General features: G+C 38.2%; 1 protein-coding gene and 1 long non-coding RNA gene across 45 annotated transcripts in view; one reads left to right on the top strand and one right to left on the bottom strand.

Annotated features, from left to right (window-relative positions):
- Positions 1 to 20033, top strand: part of LOC139079427 (uncharacterized) — a 38305-nt gene extending 18272 nt beyond the window's left edge. The window contains exons 3-4 of the long non-coding RNA XR_011533076.1: positions 4595 to 4675; positions 19891 to 20033. This is a non-coding gene — a long non-coding RNA (uncharacterized lncRNA). The remainder of the gene's footprint in view (positions 1 to 4594; positions 4676 to 19890) is intronic.
- Positions 1 to 26327, bottom strand: part of NRXN3 (neurexin 3) — a 1503251-nt gene that overhangs the window by 350747 nt on the left and 1126177 nt on the right. The gene's annotated exons all lie outside the window — the stretch shown is intronic.

Raw genomic sequence — 26327 nt, 5'->3', positions numbered from 1 at the left:
AGTTGCACCTTTGTCCTTCTTATATAAAATTCTCAATAGCTGACTCGGTTAGTCTAAGCTAATTCAAATTTTGTTTCTTTCACAACTAGAAGAGTCCTGGATAGGAAAAACCCCTGGTACTATCACAGTGCCTGGAATACACAGGGGCACAGTAAGAGCTTGTCAAATGAATTGGCAGCAAATGATCAAGACAATCAAGTGAAAAGTTAGCCAGGAGTTTAACCTAAGAAAGGGAGCACGTTCAGTGACTCATGTGCATTTCAAATTGGAGCACTTGTAAAATTGATCATGTTGGCAAAGAAATCTTTAATGATTTCTATAATTAGGTTATAGAACCACATTTTTAAAACACATGTGAAGATATATATATATGTATGTATGTATATATCTATTTCCGAAACCCCTTTGATTAGAATACTAATGAGACTGCTTTATGTGAAGTCCTATAAACCACAGACAAAGCTTTATTCAGAAGAAAATGCCTTACATAGTAAGAAAGGAAATGAACATAAATGAACTGAACTTTCAACTTAAGGCATTAAAAAAATGAATAAAATTAATAAGCTAGTATGTGATGATTAATAAAAGTTGAAATTTACCAACATATTTTTAAAATAATAGAAAAGTTAAAAAACCCAAAGCTTGCACTTTAAAATGTCAAAGCAAGTACATAAACCCCTGAAAAACCAGAAATAAGAACAACAAAAAAGAATAAAATAGAATAGTAGAAATGACAAAAGAGATATAACCATAGATAGGGAAAATACTAAAAATCTAAAAGAATATTTTGTACAACTTTAGAGAAATATATTTGAAAACCAGAAGAAATTGATCATTTCTAGGAAAAACATGACTTGCCAAAGGTTTCTAAGAAAAAATAGAAATGCTCAATAGACTAATGACCACAGGAACCATTGGAAAGTTGGTTCAATTTCTACTATTTAAAAGATACAGGCCTGGAGCCAGCCTGGTGGCTGTAGTGGTTAAGTTCACATGCTCTGCTTCAGCAGCCCGGGGTTTGCCAGTTTGGATCCTGGGCACGGACCTATACATCGCTCATCAAGCCATGGTGAGGTGGTGTCCCGAATAGAAGAACTAAAAGGACCTATAACTAGGATATACGACTATGTATTAGGGCTTTGGGAGACAAAAAAAAAAAAAGAGGAAGATTGGCAACAGATGTTAGGTGAGGGCCAATCTTCCTCACTTAAAAAAAAACACACACACAAATCAAAGACACAGGCCTACATGATCTTACAGGCAAATTTTATATAGCTTTGAAAGAAGAGATAATTCCTAAGTTATTCAAACTATAAAAACCACAGGCAAGTTTAGAAATTTCCTCCAATTCATTTACAAATCCAACATAATCTTAATATCAACACCAAATCAATATACAGCATAAAAACAGAACAAAACACTTTAGACTAATTTTACTTACGAATATTGATTAAAAATTCTTTTGAATAAACTTCAATGGCACATTAAAAGAATAATACACCATTCCAGGAATATAAGAAGTAGTGTATTTCAATATAAAAGTGTCTATTAGCAAAATTCCTTTCATCACCTAATTAAAGTATAATTGGAATATCATTTTATCCAGGATTTTAAAAAGTACTTGAAAAAACGTCAGCAGCCATTCCTTTAAAAACTCTTATTAAAATAGGAATTAAAAAATATGTTCAAAATATGATAGAGACTATCAGAAACAAACTGTAGCATCATACTAAATAGTAAAATTATATAGCCTTTGCCATTAAAATCAGGAAGATAGAGATGTTCATTATTGCAGCATTATTCAACATTGTTCTATAAGTTCTTACTAAAACAATAAAGCAATAAAATGAAATAAGCTGTAAAATATTAGGAAAGGATACAACAATTTTTTAAAGATATGGTTGAATACATGCATATCCCAAATAACTCATCTAAAAACTTAAAATTAATGAGATCAATTGGTAAGTTGGTCCAATATAAAATAAATACATAAAAATCAATAGCTTGTCACCTTTGCGTAGATGGCCAAATGAGTTTCTACAAGTGTGCCAAGACCATTCAATGGAGAAATGAGAATCTTTTCAACAAATGATGCTAGGAAAACTAAATATCCACAGACATAAAAACGAAGTTAGATGCTTACCTTCTACCATATGTAAAAATTAATTCAAAATGGATCAAAGACCTAAGTGTAAGAGCTAAAACTACAAGATTCTTAGAAGAAAACATAGGGAAAAGCTTCATGACATTGAATTTGGAAATGATTTTTTGTATATGACACCAAAAGAAAAAATAAAGGACTGGCCCTGTGGCCGACTGGTTAAGTTTGTGAGCTCTGCTGCAACGGCCCAGGGTTTCGCTGGTTTGACTCCATGGACATGGCACTGCTCATCGGCCATGCTGAGGTGGCATCCCAGATGCCACAAGTGGAAGGACACACAACTAAGAATATACAACTATGTACTGGGGGTCTTTGGGGAGAAAAAGGAAAAATAAAATCTTTAAAAAAATAGATTAAATTGGACTTAAAAAATTAAAAACTTATACATTAAAGGACACTATCAACAGAGTAAAAAGGTAACCCATGGAATAGGAGAAAACATTTGCAAATCATATATCTGATAGGGGATTAATATCCAGGATACATAAAGCACTCCTACAACGCAGCAACAACAAAACAACCCAATTAAAAAATGTGCAAAGGATTTGAACATATATTCTCCAGAGAAAGTATACAAATGACCAATAAGCACATGAAAAGGTATCCAACATCACTAATCCTTAGGAAAATGCAAATCAAAATCACAATGAGTTATCACTTCATACTCATCAAGATGCCTTCTACCAAAACAACAGAACATAAGTGTTGGCAAGGATGTGGAGAAATTGCAACCTTTTTTCACTGCTGGTGGGAATGTAAAATGGTGGAGCCACTATGATAAACAGTATGATAGTTCCTCAAAAAGTTAATGTAGAATTATCATACAATCCAGCAATTCCACTTCTATGTGCATAACCAAAAGCATTGAAAGCAGCGACTCAAATATATATCATACACCAAAGTTCATAGCAGCATTATTCACAACAGCCAAAAAGTGGGGACAATCTAAATGCCCACTGACGAAAGAATGGATAAACAAAATAATGGTATACACACACTAACAAATACTATTCAGCATTAAAAAGGAATTAAAATATTCACCATTCTCCCCTTCCTCCCAGCCCCTAATAACCACTATTCTACCTTCTATCTCTACGAATTTGACTGTTCTAGGTATCTCACGTAAGTGGAATCATACAATATTTGTCTGTTTGTATCCAGCTTATTTCACTCAGCATAATATCTTCAAGTTTCATCATGTGGTAGTAGGTATCAGAATTTAATAGGTGTAGTTTCAGTTTGAGGTGATGAAAAAGTTTTGGAGATAGTGGTGACGGTTGCACAACAATGTGAAGGTACTTAATGCCACTGAACTGTACACTCAAAAATAGTCAAAATGGGGCCGGCCCAGTGGCGCAGCAGTTAAGCTCGCACGTTCCGCTTTGGCGGCCTGGAGTTCACCGATTTGGATCCCAGGTGCGGACATGGCACTGCTTGGCAAGCCATGCTGTGGCAGGCGTCCCACGTATAAAGTAGAGGAAGATGGGCACGGATGTTAGCTCAGGGCCAGTCTTCCTCAGCAAAAGGAGGAGGATGGGCAGATGTTAGCTCAGGGCTAATCTTCCTCAAAAAAAAAAAAGGTTAAAATGATCATTTTTTCATTATGTATATTTTACCACAATAAAAAAATCAATAACTTATTTTAATAATAGTGATTACCAAGTTAAATGAAGGGGAGAAATCCCAACTGCAGTAACAAAAACCTATGAGATATCTTGAAATGATGCAACAAGAAAGCTATATAAAGAAAAATTACATGAAGGAAACTATAAATTTTAGAGTATATATGAATATATATAAATATATATATATATTTATGTTGTGTATATATATTTTTATATATATTCATATATATACATGAATGATTACCAAAATAAATTTAGTTAACATCTATCACCTCATATAAACATTTTTTTTCTTGTGATAAGAACCTTAAAGATTTACTCTCTTAGCAACTTTCAAATATATCATACAGTATTGTGATCTATGGTTATCATGCTGTACATTACATCCCAGAACTTATTTATCATATAGCTGGAAGTTCGAACCTTTGGACCACCTCACCCATTTCCCCCACCTCCCATGCCTTGCCTCTGGCAACCACCAATTGTTTCCCTGTTTCTCTGGATTTGGTTGTTTTTAGATTCCACATATTAATGAGATCATTATGCTGTACACCTCAAACTAATATAACCTTATACGTTAATTATATCTCAACAAAACTGGGAAAAAATATGAAGCTTGTGAAAAACAAACTGAAAATATGTCAAAGAAATAAGAAAAGATCTGTACTGAGTCTCAGGGTAAAGGAGTATTTACTTGATTTTAAACAGGAGGAAGGGCATTCTACTTGGAGGCCCTGAGCAAAGATGTGAAAGAGCACAGCGTATTTTGGGCACACAAACAGCATCCTCTCTTTTGGTTGGTGTGTAGGCTGAAGAGCTGAGAACAGCAAAGACAGCTCTGGAAAACAGGCCAGAGATTGTTGTGCAGAGTACTGAATGTCATCTTAAGGTATGTGTACCTTAGTATCTTAGTAGACAAGCCAAGTGGTTTCCTTATTTTGTTTTTTTTTCATTAACAGAGATATTTCAAGGATTATACCTACAATAGAGTTCTTCCCATCAAATAATTTTTTAAGCTTTCTGAAACACATAACTTCTATTTAGTAGATATGTTAAAGTCACTCCAGCATAAAACATTTTTAAAGAACAATTTTAATGTTTAAAAAGTTTGAAAATGACCACTGAAGTCACTGGGGAAGCATGATCTTATTTGTGTTTGAAGAAAATAACTTTGGCTGCAGAGTAGAAGATGGAAAGAGATAAAAGCGTGTGCACGTGGATCTAGATGGAGGCCATTGCAATAACCAGAACACGAGAGATGCAAGTTGAGACTGGGTCAGTGACTGTGAGAAATCAGGGGAAGGAGTGGATATCAAACACGTGAAGAATAAAAGGACTTGGTGATCCATTTGATATTTGCAGAAGAAAAAAGGGAAGAGTTGAGGTTTAGTCAGAGATTTCAAGTTGGGGCAAAAAAAACCTGTAGATAAAAAAGGAAGTATAGCTTAGGGTGTGAAAGTGATTAATTTTGGAGTTATTGAGTTTCTCGTGCCTATAGGATAATGTTTCAAGGGTTTGGTTAAAAATCCAGGAGGATGAAGGACCAGTGTCATAATTTTAAGTCCCAAATGAGACCGTGTTATTGTGTCATCATAGCATGCACCCAGATCCTGCTCAGCTATTTCCCAAATGTGTATTACTTGGCATCTGAAGGACCTGAAAGATTACGTAAATTGATTTGTTCAAATAGTACCCATTGAACATATACCATTTGCCTTTCTCTCTGCTCTTCGTCTACAGAAAAACATAGTTTGCATATGGTTGTAATAATAGTGCTTAGAAAATTCTGCATCCTTTTCCTATAATAGTATTTGAACCTCTCTCTTTTTTATTATATTTATCATTTTATTTGTTTATTTATTTATTTATTTATTTTTGAGGAAGATTAGCCCTGAACTGACATCTGCCACCAATCCTCTCTTTTTGCTGAGGAAGACTGGCCCTGAGCTAACATCTGTGCCCATCTTCCTCTGTTTTATACTTGGGATGCCTGCCACAGTGTGGCTTGACAAGCGGTGCATAGGTCCGTACCTGGGATCCAAACCGGGGAATCCCAGGTCGCTGCAGCAGAATGTGTGTACTTAACCGCTGTGCTACTGGGTGGCCTCTCTATTTGTCATTTTAAGAGGTTGCATGATATTCCACAAGCTGATGGGCTCTAACTCAGCACTCCTCTCCTGTTGAGCCCTTAGGTTTTCTGTTTTATCTGTGGGTAAAACTTGGGACAGGAGAGTACAATATGATATAGTAATTGACTCTGCTTAATAACCATAACATTTCCATTCTTTTGAATAAAATAAATCTCCAGGAACGTTAGGCCAAATGGTTTTGCTCTTCTTAAAACAAAGATAGTCTACAGCCAGGAGTCACATAAGAGAACAAAATAGATCAAAGTTGCCTGCTGGTGGTCAAAGTCATTTTTCATTATTCGTTCAACAAAACTTTATCCCTCACCTCTTACCAATGGACAAACACACCATTGCCTTATCAATATTTTGGTAACCAGTTTATAGTTTACATTTGTTTTTCAAAGATTTTATTTCTCCTTTTTCTCCTCAAAGCCCCCTGGTACATAGTTGTGTATTTTTAGTTGTGGGTCTTCTAGTTGTGGCATGTGGGATGCTGCCTCAGCATGGCCTGATGAGCGGTGCCATGTCCGTGCCCAGGATCCGAATCGCCGAAACCGTGGGCCGCCGAAGCAGAGCGCGCGAACTTAACCACTTGGCCACGGGGCCGGCCCCTATAGTATACTTTTTAAAACTGATCTCCTCTGAAGATGTACGCTCCTAATTTTCTTAATATTTTATCCTCTCCAAAGCCTCAACTTATAGCTTCTATTTTTCTTCCTTTATTATTTTTAGCAAGACAATTGCCCTTTGCTGTTTGCTGATTCTTATCCCACCTGCCTAATTAAATATATCTCAGACACATCCTCCATCTCGGTCTTTCTGTCTCCCCTCAGAACTCTCTATCCCTTGAAAGTGAGCCAATTCCCCAGGTCCTGATGATAAAAACAATCTTCTTATTTATTCTTCATCTTGGACGTAATGGGAGGTGACTGCATTATCTCTACTTTCAAAGATTGCCCTCTAATCATCAGAGCCTGAGTGAGGCACTTTCTACACCTGGTTCTATGCTTTTATTCACAAAACCATGCTGCAAGTCTAAAAAAACTTATTTCCCGGGCCCTCTTCTTAGTTTTAGTATGATGACTTTAGCATTGATTCAAGAGTACAGATATGACATCCTGCAAATAAACAGCTGTCACTTCCATCAAAGCTTGAAGATTTGTTATGATGGATATATTCAGACACACCAGTCTCTTTTTAGAAAATGCAATTTTATGGAAAAATACAAGATAATTGGTCTTTAGCTCTTGCAATAAACTTAGATAGCACCTGCCATATTTAAATTAATACAGTGCTTCTCCCTGTTAGATTAGGCCATCTGATTAAGTCAATCATGTGAAAAGATTCAGACATTGCCCATGTGCACTCGGATTGAAAGGTGTTTCTTGATGTGGGTATTTTTTTTAATGATGTGATACTTGTCCATCTACTAAATAAAGGAAATTGAAAGCTCTTTATTCAGCCATATATCCTGTCTGTCCTTATCTCTCAGCCTCAGCTTTTGCCTCACATTGTGTCGCATAGGTGGTAGGGTTTCCCGGGCACTGGAAGATTCTCCAAAGAAATGACCTAGTATTTGAAGCCTCTGCACGAATACCAGGTCTGCTTCCCAGAGATCACATACACATCACTCTCGAGGATTTATTCCCTTTCCCATTGTCCCCATTTCCTCTGACTCTGCCTGCCACGGTGCAGATCAAGAAACTCAGAGAACAGCTTTGCTCCTTTTAATCTCCCTTAAACCAGCAGCAAGAACAAATTAGACTCACATGGCTGGAGCAGCAAAATGTAAAGTGCCAAGGCTGGCATTTTAATCGGCCCTCCCACTTCCAGAGAACAAGGAGTTCACTTCCAGGTCCCTCCAGGGGACAAATTAAGGCTCAAAGAATCTACCTGCGTTGGAACAATTGGTGACCTAGAGGCATGGCTGGTATGACTTCTTCAGTAAGAAAGGAACACATTTCCTCTGAAACAGGTGTTCTTACTGGTTACAACCAGTGATGGTCCAACTTCCCTAATTTGCCCATTTAACTTGATCCCTCAACATGCATCCAAAGTTATACTTTAAAGTGAACGTTCTTTCTAAAATCATAAACTTTGGAGAGAAGCCCACAAACAGCAGGGGCAAAAAGACATCTTGTGTTTATTATGTGGAAATCACAGTCACAGATCACACCATTATTTTAAAAATTATCCAATTTCACAGTCAAAGATAGAAATACAGACTCAGCACCTGTGTTATGCTGGAGCTTGTTGCCCAGCGGGAGTTAAAGCTTTCATGGACACGATTAAATTATGACTTCCTCGCAGGCAATGGTGATGTCATGTGCTTCTTTCTGTTCCCATCATGGCTGAGTCCCATGCCAGACATATAAAATCATGTGGCGTGAGGGCTAGAAAGAGAATCTGAGAGCCACCATTTGATGTCCTCATTTACAAATGCAAATACTAAGCCCCAACAAGGTTACAAAATTTGTCCAAGGTCACAGTTGATGAGTGGCAGAACCAAACTAGAATTCTCTCTGACTCCAGTCCACTGCCCATTCTGTATTCTTTCTGCTGTCTCTAAAGTAAGCACTTAAGAAAAAACTTGTTTATTGATCAATTTTAATTCATACATTTATGCTCCATCACTTAAGGATGCTGTTCAGGTTTTAAGAATCACTATGGAACAGGTTTAACGTGTATGTGGGAGAGAGAAAGAGAGATTGTGTATATGTGTGTATATGTGACAAAAAATGGGCGCAGGGGAGAAGACAGAAGTCAGACCACGTTTCTTATACTCTGCTGCATCAGTATTTACTCTGCATGTGTACGCTTTAGTGGGTACATAATGATCTGAAGACTTACATTTGAAAACATAAAATAACAAATCATATACAAAGGAGTCTTGTTCTGATTCATTCCTCCTAGTCCACCAGGAAGTGAAGGCAAAGAGAAGTGAAAATATCTGAAAAAGTTACAGCTCAATTACTCCAGGATCTAAGCTAAAGCTGGAATTTCTCTACTCCCTGGAAAAGTATCTACTTTGTGCTTTGTGGCATTTTTTTCAAATCCTAAGGTCTCCATTACAGGGGAATAGTGAACTGAAGTGCTAGTCCGCAGATCTGTTCAGTCTCAACAAGTGTAAGGCTAACGATACAAGGCTCCTTCAATCTGATGCTACAGACCTTGGGAGGCAAGAAAGGAGAGGAGTTGGAAGGGGTGCTACAATCTGAATGGGATCTCTTTGAAAGCACTGTGCAGCAGGAAAGACAAGTATAATGGCTATTTAATCTTCTTCACTATGAAGTGCCAATTCTTTAGACTCTTATGACATTCATGAATGATGCAGGAGGCGGACATGATGAATGCGGAGCAATTCCCTGCGACAGATACTTTCAGGGAATTTATGCCCCCTCCCCCCAGGACAAAAGGGCTCCTGGGCTCAGTTATCATATGTTCTGGGAGAGAATTTACAGTCTCGCCAGAAACTCCTTTTACCCTGCTCAATAAAGCGCTTATTTTGATATACTGACCGTGATTGTTCAAGAACAACTGTATCCTTAGAAATTCATGTGCAGTGAGCAGTCTCGCTGGCTCGCTTTCCTTCACTTCATGCACTTTTGTCATTTTCCAGGTTCTATAATCTAACGGGCTTGGGCAAAGGTCTCCAAATCACATGTTCACCTATTTGTTCAGACACACACACATACACACATATGCATACATACATACATATACATGTGTATGTGTGTCTCTAAATATACATGTGCGTGTGTCTACACACACACACACACACACAGATTACTCTTTAACATATGAAAGCCCAAATGCTGTTTGGGTTCACTCTGAGCCAGAGAATTCTTCAGTGTATGGCTACATGCACTGTTAAATATGTAATAAAAATCTTACTCTGTAGCCTCTGCCCACAGATAATCCGCATGTGGATAGTAAATTAGTTCATACATTCACAAATATTTATTAAGTTCCCACCCTATGCTTGGTACTTTTCTGGGCGCTGGAGAGACCTCAGTGAATGTAGCAAAGTCCTTGCCTTAATGGAGGTGATACTCTTATAAGGATGGCAGACAAAAAACAAAGAAATAAATGTATAATACAATGTCTGGAATTTGAAGTGTTCATAAAGCATGATAAGGAGATAATTGTGTCGGGGGAGGCCTATTTTAAAAGAGATGTGCAGGGCAGGCCCCTCTGAGGTGATGGCAATGGTGACCTGATCACAAGAGGAAGGATGCCCTGTGCCTTCTGAGGAAAGAGGGTTCAAGACAGGAGGAACAGGACAAACGACTGAAGTCAGAAATGTGGTTGGCTCACTTGAGATGCAGCAAGGAAACCAGTATGCTTGGAGTAGAGGGCACAGGGGAGAGAGTGGGAGAAAAAGTGACTGGGGAAGTAAAGAGAGACCAGATGATATAGGGTCTCACAGGAAGCACCTCATGTGAGGGAGGTCCTTGTCTGATTCTACACTGAGATAGTGTCATAGCTTTCTGAGTAGCGCTGTTTAAAATATTTTAAGGAGGACATTTAAAATCAGACTTAAGAGGAAGGCAACCAAGATGGAGAGAGGCCTCAAAGTGCTGTTGAATGAGGAACAATTGAATGAGCTCAGGATATTTAACCAGAAGCCCCTGGAAGCCAGGCAGGGAAGCCATCTTCAAATACATAGGATGTCGTATAGTAGAAGGACTATGCTGCTTTGGAAGGTAGAACCAAGAACGAAGGGTAATAAAAGTTTCATTGTCAGATGCGTTCCAGCAGAGGCTGAATAGTCACTCTTCAGGGACGTCAGCAGGCACTTTCTAGATGGTTCCGAAAGGAACCCTTCTAAGAAAGGAAGAACACATGAAAACAGAAATGCTGGACTCTGGTAGAACAAACATTTATCTAAATTAATCATCTAATTTTTCTTGATTAAAAGAAGTCATCTTCCTTTTCAGCAAATTGCTGCTACCTCTTTGTTAAGCAAATCAGTAGCCGTTTTGAGAAACATGAAAATTCTACAAAGTCATATATTCCCTACATTTATAAATACTCTAACACAGTTGGCAGAAACACCCCTGAGGGCTATAGCCTCAAGGATATTTTTGGTGAGAGTCTGTCTTCTAGGAAAATCCTACTAATAAAACCACCCATTTAAAAATATTCCTTTCATCGTTGAAATAGTGGCCAAACACAGCTCCCTTTTTCTTATCATAAAAACCCCAAGAGAAGTGGTGGGAAGGCAGCAGGCAGAAATTGGTCTTTCTGAGTCCTGGTGGATAGGCAAAACCATTTCCTCACTATTAATTTTCCACAATGTCTAAGATTTTCTTTCCTAATGGAACTTAATCCTGAGGTAGCAATCATACTGAAGGTTAGAGTTCAGAAGTAGGGGAAGCCATGGCTAATAAATGCTTCTTTAAAAAATTCTTCAAAAAGGTCTTCTTTTCACTGCCCCACTGCTTCTTGACAGGAAAAGAGATACTTATACACAAGAGTTCATTATGAAGAAGCTACTTTTAAAGTATTTTAAAGCGGAGAAGGTATTTACCTAGTATTTTGGAATAAGGAAAGTTCAAAGAAGGAAGGAAAGGAAAGACAAGAAGGAAGAAACAAAGGAGAGAGGGAAGGAAGGAGAGGGAGAAAGAGGGAAGGAAGGAAGTGAAGGAAGGAAGAGAAAGACAGAGAGAAGGAAAGAGTATTGGTGGGTTCCTCATAAGAATCACAATTCTATATTTTGCATAAGATATTCCTGAGTTAATACTTTTTTCCCAGGATAAGTTTCTGTATTTTTATGTGGCTAAAGAAGAGCAAGAAAAATAATGAAAGGGATGAATGAATAGAGTAAATGAGGATAAGTTTAGGAGAATGAGAGTCTCTAGAAAAGAAAGCAAAAGAGTAAATTAATTATTGTGTGGAAGATAATATGTTTTCTTGAGATGAGGGCTGCAGAAAAAGCCTGTGCACTACATATAGGGATAACAGAATAAAAAGTAACAGAAAGAAATAAAAGCAGGCAAAACAAGGAAGACTTTCTTCACCAGTGGGGGTTAAAAAACCATCTCAAGAAAAAAAGAAAACTGAAATTAGTTACCAAAGGAGCCCTAGAGGTCTCCAACCCAGCAAACTTTCCACCATCCCACTCCATCACTCTCCATCATATGAACTCTTTGTATTTTATTCATGGTTCTTATTAGTTTTTGTCTGTCTCCCCATAGTAGAAAGTAAATTCAATAAAGATAGAAACTTGTTTTACTCATTGCTAAAATTCTAAGACATTGCAAGCCACGTCATAAACTTTCATTTAATGATGTTGAATCAATAAATGGAACTTTAAGGAGGCTTGTCCCTAGAAATAGGGGCATAGGTCAAATTATCTACCATCACGCATTGGCCATCAGTCCCTACTACTCTCTTGCTTACAATTCTCAAATGGATTCCACTTGCCTTAGAATAAAATCAGACTCCTTCCAATGGTCCCAAACATCCTCCGTGATCTGCCTCTTGCCATCCTCTCCTACTTCACCCGGTATCATACACCCGCCTAGTGCACCTTACTCCAGACACTGGGATTTCTTCTACTGTTCCAACAGGTAAATGCCATAATGGTTTCTGAAACATTTGCATTTGCTCTTTCCTCTTCCCCCAGTTCTTTACATGGGTGACTCCTTCTTGTCAATCAAGTCTCAAGTCAAGGGTAATTTCTTGAGAGGACTTTCTTGAGCACAGAACCAAAGGTAACAACTTCCCCCCATCCTTGGTAGTCATTCTCTATCCCATAAGCAGTAATATTTTCTTCATAGCACCTGCTGCATCTGTTCTTTCTCCTCTGACTAGAATGCAAATCCATCAGAAGAGATGGCTGTCTGTCTTGCTCACTACCATAGCCTCAATGATCTAAACTGTATCTGGCTCAGAACAGGTACTCAATAATATTGGGGGACAAATGAATATATCTTTAAGAAAACTTGCTCTTAAAAATAAGACTTGGTAATTCTCGAAAGTCCCTTTAAACTATCCTTTATAGCTATCACTGCCATATATTTCTGAGTGCTATTTTGATTCCTGTTAAACCTACAGCACATAAAACGATGCTTATTTTCACAATCCCCATCACATATTAGTCTTTATTTGATTCATATATAAAATGAAAAGAATGATAGTGGCTTATCTCTACTTTGTATGCGAATAGAGGAAATAATTAATGTAAACAAAATCATATTGAACTTATCCAAGGGGAGGGACATCACAAATCCAAAGCAGTGTTTTGACAATTATTAATTTGTGGCTCCTATAACAAAGGTTTTTATCAGTATTTTGTCCACCCGACGGAGTGCCAAAGTGGGTTACTCAAAAGACAAGGGAGAGACATTGCTTTTGGATAAGAGTCTTTGGGGCAATCTCTTTCCAAAGGTGTGGGAGTAAAAAAGTCCAATTCAATGGAATCAACACTCTCAGCCCAGTGGTTCACGTAGGTATTTTTCAGAGTAGCTGGATAAATAAACTCTGAAAATCCCTTTCTTTCTTTTTCTCTGCTGCAAATGCCATATATTGATTCAGCTCCCACTATTTCATGGCATTCACAAGCTTCAGTAATACAGAGGATTTATTTTCATCCCTTCATCTCAAGGAGCTGAGGCTGCTTGTATCCCCCATTGCGAACAACTCCCTTTCTCCTCTTCCTCTTTTCCTTCTATATGCAGTATTGTGACAATGGGATAACAGGGTTAACAAGATGATTATGACGTAAAACACTCTATTTCTATTTATGTTAATCTTTTGCACTTCTCCAAGGCCAGTGGGGAGAAATGCTAAGGAATGAATTTGCTGGGAGTAGATAGGATGAACTAGGGTGAGTGGAAGGTAGTTAATCCAATGGCTTACCTCATAATGAGAAGTAAGTGATGTTGAGAATTGAAAATAACTGGAAATTTTCAACAATAATACACAGTTCAGGATTTTTCTTGCCCTAACACATTCCTTTTTCTGTACACTATGAGGAAATTCTCTATTAAGCAATTTTAAATCCTTTAGAACATTTCCTTTTGGAAAGTGATCCTGTTGCTTCAAACAGAAAGACTTTTAAACTAGACAAGTATTCTAGTTCTGTCTTTGCTGTTGGCTGGATTGCAACATTAGTTAATTTCTGTAAACTCCCTTTGAGGCTGCTTATTTGCCAACTCCCACTCGTCCCACAAGATGCAGTACAGGGTCATCTTCTCTGTGAAGCTTTTTCATCCATTCAATCAGCCATCTGATTAATAAATTAACATCTATTAAACACCTTCTATTCCTTCAGTAAGCACTTATTTAGATATACTATAGATGAGACTTCAAATAAGTGTTGGGAACACAGAAAAAAGAAAAAGGAAAAAAAAAGTTAGCCTTTTCAACTCACCAAACCTGAATGATTTTGTATCTCTTTATCCTTCTTCTGGCATATAAGAGGAGCTCAATGAATATTGTAGAGTGAAGAAACTGAACACATGAATGTTGTAATTTCCTCATTCACACATTGAGGAAATGAAAGTACATGAACTCTGAGGGTCTCTACTGCTCTGACATCCTAAGATTGAAAATGACTTTTCATCAACTGTAGTGGTACAAAAGATAACTTTGACTAGTTGACAAGCCCAAACTGCAATGAACTATCACCAAGCTGTCTCTGAACTCTTTGAAGTGGAAATTATGCACACAACGCCAGCTGATCTTAGCAAGTCACAGATGCTGTTTTTGGCCTCACCTGCTCATTTCTCTCCCCACCGGGAGGATTGCCACAAGCACTAAACTTCACTTGGAAGTGCAGTACAGGGATTCAGACTTTTCAGGGCAAACCTACAGACGTGGATCACGTGAAGCAGCTGAAGGTCTCTGGCATCCCTGGTCACTTACAATTGTCTACAGGAAGATAAAGTGAAGAAGCAAAAAGGGGGTTGGGGGATGGGCGAAAGGGGTAAAGGGGCACCTATGTAAGGTGATGGACAAAAGCTAGACTACTGGTGGTGAGCATGATGAAGCCTATTCAGAAATTGATAAATGATAATGTATAACGAAATTATACAATGTTATAAACCATTAAGATCTCAACAAAATTACGGTGGGGGGAGGGCGGGAAGTAAGTCTGTGTTTATACGACACTCAAATAAGTGGATGAACGAGGAAGGGAAAAATCAGCAAATCAGGCTTTGTATGGAGACTCAACATTAGTGTCTTTTCTTTCAGTTGAAGTTGGGTACAAGATCTCAAATGTCTACTTTTTGTGAATAAAACAAAAAAATTATTAGAGTTTATCCATGTTTCTTCCAGAACTTATAACATTTGCTGAGTATACTCCCCAGTTGCCGACCACGTCCTGTCTCTGAAGTGTAGCAGCAATCTATTTTCTCTGAATAATCAAGATTATAGCAAAACTCTATTCTTTTTCCCAATAAGTCCAGTGGCAAGAAGAGCCCAAAATAGCCAGGCGATAGATTCAACATCTGGTTCAAAGGAATCATTATTACGAGCCCTCGTGGAAATGCTTCTTCTTTCTGCTAAATCACTCACAAACTCCTTATGAACATTATCTAAAGAATCTTGGCTTAGTTTTATGTTTTCAAATTAAAGCAAACTTCCCTCCATTTTCCTAAGACTCTACTCACAGTGTCCAGCATACATGGCTGTTAAGACTAGAGGGGAATCCAAGCAAACAGAATAATGATTAGATCCCCATGAGCACTCTGTAAGTGTTGGTTATTTTAGTTAGCCTTAGCATTATTGTTGCTGTCTTTTCCTTGCTCTTAGTTGTTGCCCAGGAAATACTTAAATCGGTGGAAAAAATAATGGAATAGCTACAATTCCCTGTCTTCCTCATTGCAGTGCCCTCTACCGTATGCCTTCTATGGCCCCAGCCCTGACACTGACTACACTCACTCAGAATGAGGAGACGAGGAAATGCAAAAAGTATGGGAGAAAAAGTGAGATAGAATAATAAGAAATAGACTAATAGCACAGGGGCTGGTAAAACATGCATCCTGGATTTCGAGGAGAAGGAGGTCAGTTTTCCTTAAATATTGCATCGATCTCAAGTGCTGTTTCACAGGTCATTTTAAGCTTTGCTTTGGCTAAAGATTTCTATGTCTCCTTCTTCAATATTCACCACCTCCATCCATATGATTTGCTTTGATGCCCTTCTAAGATTTCCTGTTAGTCCAGGATATTCTTTCAGCATTTCATTTGGACAGCTGTTTATTTCCCTTAGGACTTTTGGAACTGAAAATGGAAGCCCAGGCCAAGAACCTATTACAGAGAAACCATTCTCTTTGCTAGCTTCTCAAGTGTGGGTTTCTATAAAAGAGCTTTGCTGTTGGCTCAAAACCCCATAAGGTTACTTAAAAGGCGCTTTTACTAACAAGGAAAATTTTGAAGCTTATAATTCATAACATTACATCAGTGCTAATAATATTGTTGATTATTTTTGGAACAGAACTGTCCTTGCCACATTGGTCAGTTCTCAGATTTGTTGCATTAACCTAAACATTTCTTCCACTTCAGTTCCTTTTTTTATGCTCCTTGATCCTGTAACAAGGTCACCATATACTAAATTTGTCTCCCGAATAGCATATGGATCAAGCAACCCATTACTCCAGAGCCCCATATACCTATTAACAAGGAGTTAAAGCCATCTAAGCTAGCACACCATATGGTGTCTAAATTACTCAATAAATATATTACTGTAAATGCTTATAACTAGTACTCCTACTACTGATGCTGTTTCTAGAAAAAAAAATTTGAAAGCAGACATTTAAAAAATTGGGATCCTTGTTTTGGAGTATATTTTTCTTTTACTGCAATTAAAATAACAAATATTTATTAAGAATCTTTTATGCATTGGCCACTGGATTAAGTTCTGGGGTTATAAAGATTTATAAAATCTGGATGTCACTGCTCTGAAAACATCTGGGGGTTACTCGACTCATTAAATCAGGAAGAAAATCATAAACATACAAATTACAGATATGGTATGCTAAGTGTGCTGAAGTAGAAAAAGATAAATCATTTCATCTGTATCAGTAATAATAATAAAAGAAAATAACTACCAGTTACGGTGCGTACATTATTTGCGCCTTTAATACATCTTGTCATCAACCTTTATGAAAACAGTAAGAATACTGTTAGGTAGATATTAGTATCTATATTTTAAGATAAGGAAGCTGAGGCATAGAGGGTAAGCGGCTTTCACAAAGTCATACAACTTAAAAGGGGCCAAACTAGAACTCAAATAAATTTCTGCCTAAATCTAATACTCAGGCTCTTAATCATTATATCAAACTGCTTCCTCATTTTATCTTGGCATTCAGATTGTAAGCTTCAAAAAGGGCAAAGGCTAAAATCATCCACTTCTTTCCCAATGACCCTAATTCCTCTGCTTGGCTGGTGCCCAAATAATGTTTTGTGAAAGGTTTGTTTTAAGCAGTAAATGCACAGCTCATTTCTCTAAGGAACAGTGAACTTTCCAGTGCTCAATATCTGCTCTGTAAAATTTATCCTGCTCCACTTTCTCACCTTGTAGAGATGGCATACATCATTTGTGAACCAGCATGAAGACTTAGAAAGAACTGATTTGGATGGCAAAGCATGGCCTTGGAAAGCTAACCTTTTGGTGTTTATGTATTGACTACTGATTTTATTGTCAATATAATGATTACTGAGTTATACCTATTTCCACATACATTGTTAAGTGGCTTATAATATTTAAACCCATTTTAAGGAAGTAAGACAAATTAAGAAAAAACATAGAAATGAGCATAACTTTACTTTGATGTGAGTTGACAGAATGAGGAAATAATTCTCTGAGGTATAAAGTTTAATTAGAAAGAGACTTTTAAGTTCTCAACTGGATGTTTTTCTTTAAATAAAACATGCAAATGATACCTGGCTGGTAGGGTCTCCAGAGAGTGTAAGCTAGGAAGCTAAACATAGTTTTGGAGTTTGATTTTCTGAAAATAATACGTCGCTCAATGCAAACAAAAGAGAGTTTCATCTCTGGTCCTGGAGCAGTGTCACTGCGACGCAGTTCCTCAGATCTGTAGCTGCATGGCACTGCAGCTGGCCATTTGGAAATGAATGACCCTATTTTCCATTTTTAATGCTTAGGACAACTACATTTATATATATTAATTTAATTAACTATCTATTACATTGTAGATATTTAATTTCTATTTAAACCCCATAATTTAATGATTTGTGAATAGAGTGGTCACATAATTGGTGATAAGCATAGTTTGTATTGCAAGTACAATGTCAGCCGAACCATCCCATCACACGTACGTACACACGCACACCCACAAGCTTTCTATATACAACAGACTGTATAAAAACTCTCTTCGGTGGGTGGCATAAAAGGGCTGCATTTCTCAGCAGCTTGTAGGACCCAATCTGAGGATTCACAAAAGGAACCAGAACGCATCTTGCAGAGAAAATAATAGCATGAAAGCGAGTGGGAAATGCCATTCTATTTATTTCAATACCTTGCTTCAATGTATTGTACGTGACTCATATCAAACATCAGGGTAGAAACTGTGCATAAGGCTTAGTCTACAATAGACAGCAAATTGCAACAAACTGTACTTCTAGGGTATCAGCTGGACGCAGTGAGGGAAAGCATCAGCCTTCCACTCTGAGGCTCAATTACACCCATCTTTATTATCTTATACGTTTTGATTTTCTCTACACATACGCAGAAGGCACAAGCAAAGTCTTTTCCAGAAATGTTCTTTCAGGTACTCTTGGCTCAAATTCCAGTTTTCATTTCACATTCCATTGAGATTTAATTAGAAATAATTTAAAAAAAATAGCCTTTGAGGTAAAAACTAGACAACACTGGCAGAAAACTCATAGCGCTTCCTTGTTACTTCTCTGCCCAGCTGGTTGTTTATGAAACTCCTAGAAATAGTAATAGACGTTATAAAATGCTTACTTGAGAAATCTAGTCCAAACCATTCACAGGGAGTCAAAAATTAGTGGCAGAAAATCCATACATTAATAAAGAGAGCTTTTTGGTAGTTATTTTTTTAAATGGAACCACATCAGAAGTGATCTTTATCAATCACTTTATCAAACACAATTTGGTAGGCAATTCACTTCTTCCTCTCTTTACCCTAACCAGAATGGCTCTCACAAACACAAACCAAATGATTGTTAATCAACTCAAAAAGGGTTGATGATAGGTAGATAGATAGAAAGATCAATTATACCTTAGGATGAGTTCAAAGAAAAGGAGATCCTGAGACAAGGATTCATGTGCAAATGATTTAATGAGGACGCTCTCCCAGAGGGACCAGTAAGGTGGGAGGGGAGGCAGGGCAGGGAAAGATGAAGCCAAACAAGGGTGTAGTCTCAGGTGAACTTCCACAGAGGTAGCCACAGCCTCATCATGAAATAATTTGCCTGGTTAGGAATGTATAATGCACCTGGAGTTTCTCCAACCAGAGGCACGAGAGCAGTAGACTGAGAACAATATTCCTAAAAGCAGAAAACATACTGGCACTTGCCAGAGAAAGCATGTTGGAGCTGGAGATCCACAAAAATGGAAAAAAGAGATGCAAAGGGATTGAGGCGGAGGACTAACATTATCTGATGCAGATAGATAGCTATTTAATCAAAACATTGGAAAGAAATTTTAGAACACTTAAATCCGAAACCTCATTTTACACATGAGGACACCGTGATTCAAAGAGGTCAAATGACTTCCCCAGGATCTCACAGACTGCATGTGGCGGACCCAGATGAGGACTCAGTTCATCAAACCTCCAGTTAAAGGGCCTTCCCATTTCTCGGCTGCTGGCAAAAGCTACACATGCTCAAATCATTCCTGAAATCCATAGAGATCCCCTGCTTTAGAATTATCCATGTGGCTTAGCAGTCACTCCAAGTTCAGGAGCATAGTTCTGTTCTCTGAAGTGAGTCTTTTGTCATGCTTCCTTCAGTAACTGCATCTTCTCTATTGTCGTAGAGATTGTTGGGGTCTTAACAGCACAGTGTTTCATCAATCTGCATGACCACATTGGTTACCTGAGAAGACACTGCAGCAAAGACAATGCAAGTTCAATGTTTGAGAATGTCTGGGTATTTAAATAAACTAGAGGTTTAATAGGTTCTCAGAGGATGCTCTGTTTTAGAAAGCACATTCCAGGATCAACACATAAATCCTCAATACTCATAAAATAGCCTGGGGAAATACTGTGGGAGCTATTCATCAGAATGAAATTTTAGTTTCTGAGGTTGGGACAAAGATATTTCTTGAAGTGTCACAATTCGTCCAGAAGATTCCTCCAGACAGTGGGAACCACAAACACAAAAGCACTGAGGTGTTAAACACTGTGGTGAATAGGAAGGACATACAAGCTGCTCAGAATATCTGGTACAAGAAAGGCAGAGCACAAAGAGTGGAAAGGAGGATGGAGCAGGCAAGAAAGAAGACCTAGATAGGTAGGCTAGAGACAGATTCTGAAGGACTTTGTATATTTTACTAAACAACATGAATTATTTTTCAGTGGAGATGAGAAACACTGAAAGACTTCATACAGAGGGAGATGCAAAGGGCTGCAGTTTAGAAAGAGCAATTTGGCAACGATGTGTAGGATGGACAAAGTGGGTCCAAGAGAAAGGCAATGAGAGTAGTTAACACGTTTTGTAATAAAGCCTGGGAGGTAGGTACCATAGATCAGCCTGAGGCAGTTTCTGAGTGAAGAGCAGAGAATACATTTTAGAAGTATTTAGGTGGTAGAATAGAGAGGATTTAATCCAATTAGCAATTAAGAGCAATGATTACAGTGGGAACTGCCACCCTTACTGTTGTGAAAAAGAGTGCATTCTAACCAAACTACACTGTCTTTCCATTCTCCTTTTCTCTAAGATACTGCTTGTCGAATAAAACAAATGGTATGTGTGCCTTTTCCTAGGAGATCAAGATGACTTTTACATATACACTGCACTCGGAAAGATCTCGGCCACTCAGGATGTGGAACTTTTCAAGAGGCGGGGATAAAAGGAAGAGAAAGAAGAGATGATCATTCCTAAGATAGAAACAAGCCAGTGACGTGCAGCTAGGTGAACAGTCTAACATATTTACAAACAGCTCAGGAGCGATTTTAATTAGAAAATATATTCCTGGACCGCCACACAGTAATGATTTAGTTCTCTTGCACCTTTCAGTATGTCACTGTGGACTGAAGTGAGACTGAGATGCATTCAAAGACCAGAAAGGAAAAGTGTCCTTTACAAAAAAAGAGAGAGAACTATCAAAGAAGACACTAAAGATAGAAGTATTTTTTTTATCAGTTTTGAACGCAGTCACAGAAATGGCCTTTTATTATAAAAGCCCTTTCACTCCATATGTGCTTATAATCTCAATTGTTTGACCTGGTTACAGGCACCTTTTGCAGCAGTGGCCCCCAATAGAAAAGCAGGACCTCTATGAGCGAAGTCATAGGTCACTTTAAACACACAGAGGCAGTGGTCAGAGGTTATTCTGAGCAGAGCACATTGCATTGGGCAGAAAAATCCATGTCCGATTGCTTCCATCAAGGACAGACTCTCTTCCTTCTTAACAGGACAATTGAACATATTATCTCTTAGCATCCTACACACTTTCCAATCAGTAATTAAGCAAAAAAAAAAAATTATTAATTGCTAGGGCCTATATAAAAACAGAGACCCTCTATTTGAAGGTGAAGAGTTTATTTGAAAGTAGCTTTGATTCCTTGACTTTTGAACTGAGATTCTGTCCCACAACACCTCTCACACCCCAAGCCACCAGCCACAAGAAAAGTTTTTTCCTTCTTAGCAGTCTCTGGCTGCTGCAAACTTTCTCCACTTATCTCATCACAAGCCTCAATTAAAGCAAGTGCTTTTTTTGGAGCAAATTTCCTCCTCCCTTCCTTCTGTCCCAAGTTTGATTCACCTGTCGATTGACATTCCTGCTTCATTACTTGCTGACAGCTCAAAATGCAAACCTAGTCCCTCAGCAAATTACTTCTCATCATTTCCTTCCTTAACTTTATCACTCAGTGGACTGTCAGGGGCATTCAGCCGACTGTGGAAGATCAGAAGCCTGTTGTGGCTCTGAGCTCCATAATTTTTGGCCTTGAATCAGACAGAGTTAGAGTGGATGTACTACTGGATTCCTCCTTCAAGACGGGGAACTCATTCCCCCGGCTACTAGGAGTGCTGGCTGCTGACGGCTCGTGGTTCACTCCCTCTCTGGAACTGTCCTCAGTCAATGGGGGTTGCCTCCTACAATGTCTGGATGGTTAGAAGAGGATGCAGGATACACAGACTCAGCTCCTCTTGCTCAGTTTGGGACATCTCACAAGGAGCAGTCCAACTCCAGAGTTAGCTGTGGGATTGGCTGAGGCTTTATCTGCACCTGCATCTCAGTCCAAATTGCCCCTCTACCCATGTCTGCCTCCCTCACTCCCATTCAGGAATTGTTTCACAGCACACTTCCCAATAAACCTCCCACACACAATCTCCACCTGAACCTGTTTCCAGGAAACTTGACCTAAGGCAGTAGTGAAAAGTTCTGCCTCTTCTTGCTTTGTGACTTATTTGCATATTGTTTTTCCTGAAGAGATTACACTATTATACCTGCATCACTGGCACAAGGTTTTATTTGTTAGATGGATTGTTCATTTTAAAATGCCTAACAGGGTCTCCGGCCATGGGCCTTTTTGCTTGCCTGACTCACTCTCAGAGGCCTGGTCATTATTCACCAGATGACAGGTGCTCATTAAGAGATGGAAAACATGGGACCAATTGTAAAGGGATTTACATTTTTATTAAACTTCTTTGACTTTAGCTTGATTTTTTTTATAGAATTGGTCTCATTTTTCCAAATTGTGCACCTGTGCTCATGGTTGCCACTGGGCTGAATCCCATTCTTTATTTTCTAATCCAGAACTAAGTGGGGCATATGTGGATACTGGACAGCCAGTGCCAGAGACTTCACAGTATCATATGCCACTTGTTTTGTTTCATAAAATGTTATTGCTTCTAGGTATTATTGTCTACAAGTCTGGCCAAGAATTGAGCCACGTTTGATCAGTACTACATGGCACAGGTTAACCTGCAGTAATACTTAAAATCTAGTATACATACATATTAATTGGAAAAGTTGTAAAATGCAGATTTCTGGGTGCCATTACTCAGTGATCCTATTTGCAGTAGATATGGGATAAGGACAAGACAACTGAAATTTCCGCGAACTCTCCAGGTGCTCCTGGTGACCTCAACCTCTGCATTCTGAAAACTGGACTCCCTGTGCTTTGCTTTCTCCAGAAAAGAACCACCCCAAATGTGATCATTACACTTCAGTTAGTTTGAAGGCTTCCAAATAAGCAGAGGCTATGCTGCATTGAATGATGTTTCAACTAGATTGTGTAGACCAGACACAATGAATAAAAAATGGTAAGCATCCAAATGGGCAGTGTCATCCTGTATGAAATGTTGCCATGTATTAAAAAGCTTTTCACATCTGTTCCTTCACATGCTTCCCTCAATTCATGGTACCATAATTTACCATACATTAGATACTGTAAACTTAGAAAATAGCTACTTCTAAGTGGTTAAATTTTTTTTTTTTAATCTGGAGAACAAGTAAAAGAGAATTTGTGTCCTGATGCTACTTCTCTCTGCATTGTTTTTAAGTCAGTGTGCTCCTGGAGTCATTGCAAAGACCTACCCACACACTCAGGTAGAGAGAACGACAGCAGTCAGAGGAATGAAAGGGACGAAACGTTTCACACCACGTTCTCTAGACAGCTACTTATGCTTCTAACTTCATATGCTTCGGGCTGAGAGAAGATAGTGTCCTTGTGGTTGGAGCGCACTCTCCAAAGAGCCAGACTGCCCCAACAGTCCTCCTTTTTCCTTTTAGGATCCCCCAACTCTGTAATGCTCATCTTCTTTAGAGAAAGAACAAGACCTGAGTTTTGTTTAGGAGGAAAATTGGAAATTCCTCCAAATGTTTCAATTACTGAACACTTGACATTCCAAAGAATGCCAACACTTCTTCCCTTTGACTTTCTTTCCTCTGAATTACGAAGGACAGTAGATCCAACCTCTTTCATTTACTGCCCTATAAATTTGGCACGTGGCGCTGCACTTTGGAGACTGCATTATTAGGTGCCAGGGGAACACCAAAATATATCAAGAAATATATGACTCTAAATTAACATGAAAGTGAATGGCTAAGGGAGAATTTATCCAAAGCATCTGTGAAACACGACTTCTGACAGTCCTCTCAACCTCAGTCCACACATTTCTCTCAATACACTGTAGTTTGAAAATCGAGTCACCCGAATTACGTGTCTTTGCACCTCACTAAAATGTGCCAAACACAAAGGACTTAGAAGCCCACTGGACAAAGCAGGCTGACATTCAAAACCAAGACAGAAAGACCTCCTGATCTTTAAATTCGTATCCTTGAGGCAAAGGTTCACAGTATAGAACTTTCAATCTTATCATGAAAGCCTTGCTTCTGAGAATAGAAAAGCAAATCTTTCAATACACTTTATAATATTAAAGATATTAACCCAAACTGTTAAATAATGTGTGTGGTTGGAAAGCGGGATGGGACAGGTGAAGCACCCTTCTTTATTATTCTTCTTTCAGATTAGGGGTCTTCTCAGGGTTAGTACTCTAACACAATTTATGAGATCTGTTCCAGAACAGACGATGGCAACAAACAGAGACGCTTCTAACTAATTGAGAAGAGAATAACAGCCCCTTACATTCTGCAATAGCGGTGGGAGAGCAGCACAAAACGAGAAGTTGGTTTCCCCCTGAGTTGGGGTGGAGGGCTGTCAGGAAGTCTTCACAGAAGAGAAGACGTTTGAACATCATGGATCAGTGGCAGTGGTTGGTCAAAGGCAAAATGGAAAAAACTATTTAAGAAAAGAGAAGAAGATCCTGAGTAAAATCTAGAAATGTAAAAATACAACGCAATTTCAGGATATTGTGGTTCAAAATGGTTCAGATGAGTTAAAGACAAATCTTTAGAAATGGCGGGTGCTATCTGCAAGATGAAGGAAAAGCTGACCAAGATTAGAATTTGTACTAAAGGGTCCCATTCCTCAGAAAATAACCAGTCTTGTAATTATTGAGAACCATTGGTGGCTTATTTACTTGGGAATGATGTGGTCAGACCTAATGCATTGATATAACATTGGCTGCATGCAAGGGACAGATTGGAGTGGAGAGAAAAGAAGCAAGGATACCATTAAGAAGCCACTGTCAGGTAACAGTTGATGAAGTCTGTTACAAGATCGCTGAAGAGAAATGAAGTGGGAGAATAAGACAGACACATTTCAGTTGAAGAGTCAACATAATTTAGTACTAGATTAGAAGACTATTAATAGAACCTTTAGCTGCATAGTTCTTCTTTTCTTTTTCCTTTCTTTTTCTTTACTATAGCTGGTTTATTTTAAGCTTATGAACAATGAAAACTTCCAGATCTTGTTTTACAAAGTTCTGTTAAGCCAGATTTCCTATACTCAGTACTTGCAAAATAGATTTGACTCAAATATAGCATTTTATATTTATTTCTTTTAAAGTTTATTTTGACAGTTTTTATCTCTTTATCCAGGTTATCAATATCAGTTTTAACCTTGATCTATCATCTGTTATTTGTAAATTCTATAAATTAAAATTTTAATTTTTGTTAATTTTTATATGACATTGGTTAAATGTAGAACAGTTATATTAACACAAAGATAATCTTTTAAAAGTCTTATTTTTTTGTCAATAGAGAGCCAACAGCCAACATTCCATCTTATGTTATAAAATTCCTACTTTAACAAATACCAACTGTAGAATCATAAGAACGAACTATGGAATTTCATATAGGTTAAGTCTCTGTTGAACAACAGTTCTATACTTAACCGATTCTCAGACAAAAGACTACACAAATTTGCAAATTAATGGTAGAGGGCTAGAGCCAGACATTCTTTCTCAGGCTTACTACTCTTAGGTAGATACTTACCAACCAGTACCTCAGCTCCTTTGTTTGCAAGATAGGAAGTTGTTTTTTTGTGTGTTTTTTTTAAACCCGCTCTTCTTTAGCTTACCAGTTGTGAATAAAGACTAAAGTCATCTATTTAGCCGTGTGTTCAGCCCTGGTTCTGAGAAATAAGATGAGAGCCAGAAGGACTGATGTGTAATAACTCTGAATACCACGGTGAGGTCAGTGACTTCTGAGCTGCCCACAACTTAGTGGGGAGGGATCATAGAGCAACTTGGTCACCTTTTGGAGAAGATAATATGTGTTTGCATATAAATACTATTCTCAAAAATAATAGCAGCAGAATCCTATGTATTCCCAAGAAGATCAAGTACTGCCTACTTGTGAATAATCTCGAGTGAAAGGACAGCAGGGGAGAGGTGAGCTAA

This window comes from Equus przewalskii, chromosome 25 (assembly GCF_037783145.1).
Source record: "Equus przewalskii isolate Varuska chromosome 25, EquPr2, whole genome shotgun sequence".
Classification (NCBI taxonomy): domain Eukaryota; kingdom Metazoa; phylum Chordata; class Mammalia; order Perissodactyla; family Equidae; genus Equus; species Equus przewalskii.
Note: the sequence above shows the minus strand (reverse complement) of the source record. Positions and strands in the feature narration are given on the sequence as shown.